The 2316-nt window shown below is 44.0% G+C and overlaps 1 pseudogene across 1 annotated transcript; it reads right to left on the bottom strand.

The window, feature by feature from the left end:
- Positions 1-569: 569 nt before the first annotated feature.
- Positions 570-747, bottom strand: LOC310827620 (putative ribosomal protein eL39-like 5 pseudogene; annotated as a pseudogene). The gene has a single exon. The product of its transcript is annotated as a putative ribosomal protein eL39-like 5 pseudogene (transcript).
- Positions 748-2316: the final 1569 nt, after the last annotated feature.

Genomic DNA, 2316 nt, shown 5'->3' with positions numbered 1-2316 from the left:
TCTCCTGGTATGCCCCGCAGAGGACCTTAAGGTCCACAAATGACAACACTATGGTGGTCCCAAGCCGCATGGTGGTTAGATTGGTCTCAGCTAGGGCCAGGGCCTTTTCAGTACTGGCCCCAACTTGGTGGAACGCTCTGTCACAAGAGACTAGGGCCTTGCGGGACTTGACATCTTTCTACAGGGCCTGCAAGACAGAGCTGTTCCACCTGGCCTTTGGTTTGGACTCAGTCTGCCCCTTATGTTTTCCCTCCCCTTACGGTTTTGATCCATGGGCTACTTCTAAAATGAGGCTGCAATTTAAATTGTATTTTAACTTGTATTTTAACTTGTTGTTTTTTCTCCTATTATGTTTTTATTGTAATTTTACTGGTGTTAGCTGCCCTGAGCCTGGCTCTGGCCGGGGTATAAATAAAAAATTGTTGTTGTTGTTGTTGTTGTTGTTGTTGTTAATTGTAATAACACATCTTTCTACAAGGGGGGTGGGACTGCACAGCACAAGACAGAATTCCAGGCCTGAAAATGTGGCAGGTTGGTAAGAAGAGGCCATTCTGGCGCCCGAGAGAGGCATGCTAGTAAGATTGGAGCTGCTTCTCTTTACAGGCCCAGCTTGGTCCTCCTCCAGTGTCTCCTTTTGGAGTTGTACCTGATTTTATTCCCAGTTTTCATGCAGATCCATTGTGAGATGGGCTGCTTCTGCTTCTTAGCGAGAAACTGCTTGATCTTGAATGTCTTGTAGGAAGACATACTCAAGCTTCACCAACTGCTCACCACAATGGCAACAGATGAAAAGAGCCTTTTGTTTTGTTTTATAGATGTGACTTCCATACAGACCACTTGCTGTTTCGGTGACAGTAAGAGTTGCAGCTAGGTTCAACCATGGGTGCAACTGGCTGGCATCGTCATTGGCTGTGACTGGCTGCAAGGAGCGTCAGGATGCTCCATCATTCAAAATTGAACTGGCCAGTCAATAGGCAATTTAGGGTGTGGAACCACTGAGGAGGACCAACTCAAAGTTTTGTGGGGGGTTTTGCTGCTGCATCACATTGTTGACTTGTGTTAAGCTTGTGGTCTACTAAGACCCCATAGATCATTTTCACATGTATTACTGGTACAGTGGTACCTCAGGTTACAGACGCTTCAGGTTACAGACTCTGCGAACCCAGAAATAGTATCTCAGGTTAAGAACTTTGTTTCAGGATGAGAACAGAAATCGCGCGACGGCAGCGGGAGGTCCCATTAGCTAAAGTGGTACCTCAGGTTAAGAACAGTTTCAGGTTAAGAACAAACCTCCAGAACAAATTAAGTTCTGAACCTGAGGTACCACTGTAATTTGTGCAGCTGGTTCTTCCTGCTTAAGTGCAGAACCTTACATTTGTCCCAATTGAAATCAGTCAGGCTAGTTCATTCAGAATACATATCCAAAGCCTATGCCAAAGCCTATGGACATCTATAATCAATAAAACTGAGGCCATTTTGATCCGAAGATGTTGACATGTCATTTGTATTGTTTCCTGTGGTCCTGCCCCAGTGGCTACAGGCTCACAGTGTCTGGGCTTGCAAAGTCATTTGAAATTCTACATGTTCAGTTTGCTTTGAGGAATAATGTGGCCATGATAACAGTGTCTGCTCCCTTGGTTAATCTTACATCGTCCTCTAAAATCATTATTACTCTCAGCTCAGATTCTGTACCCCTAGAAATTGGGAGAAGAAGAGGCTGTGGCTATCTAAGAAACTTTGTCACTTAAGTAGTAGATTTTGAGAAGAAATTGGGAAGAGGAGTTTGGCTTCAGTGGAAGGATGCTCCCTTTTCCAAGCAGATGAGCAGGACATACTCTGCTTGAAGGAAATGTTGGAAGGAGAAGAAAGAGCAGAAAATTTTTTCTGTTCAAATTGACGCACCATTTACATTCCACGGTATTCCTTTCAATACTATGGGCGGTGCTTTTATCCCAGGGGGTACTCAAGGATACTTAGTACCGGCATCTCTTTTGTTGTTGTTGTTAAAAAGTGCGGCACTTGCTGTAACAACTTCATGGTGAGTACAGGCACCTATTTTTCTTTAAGAAAAAAGCACAGACTACAGACCTATCGTCTTTTCCCAATTCTAGCTGAAGACTTCTGTTAGCCAGAGTCCCAGAATATTAGGAAAAGTACATGGAAATACAAAGTTCTCATCATTTTTGAAAGAAATGATACTTAAGACAAATCACATGCAGGGCTCGTCCATACTGCCGTTTGTGCTATGCTGAGACAGCATGGGTCCAAGTGGTTTTCTGTTTGACCCGCACTTTCTAGGCATGAGTTCAAGTGATT

This window comes from Podarcis gaigeae, assembly GCF_964106915.1.
Source record: "Podarcis gaigeae genome assembly, chromosome: 11".
Taxonomy (NCBI): domain Eukaryota; kingdom Metazoa; phylum Chordata; class Lepidosauria; order Squamata; family Lacertidae; genus Podarcis; species Podarcis gaigeae.
The sequence above is the reverse complement of the archived record's forward strand: the minus strand, read 5'-3'. Positions and strand labels throughout refer to the sequence as shown.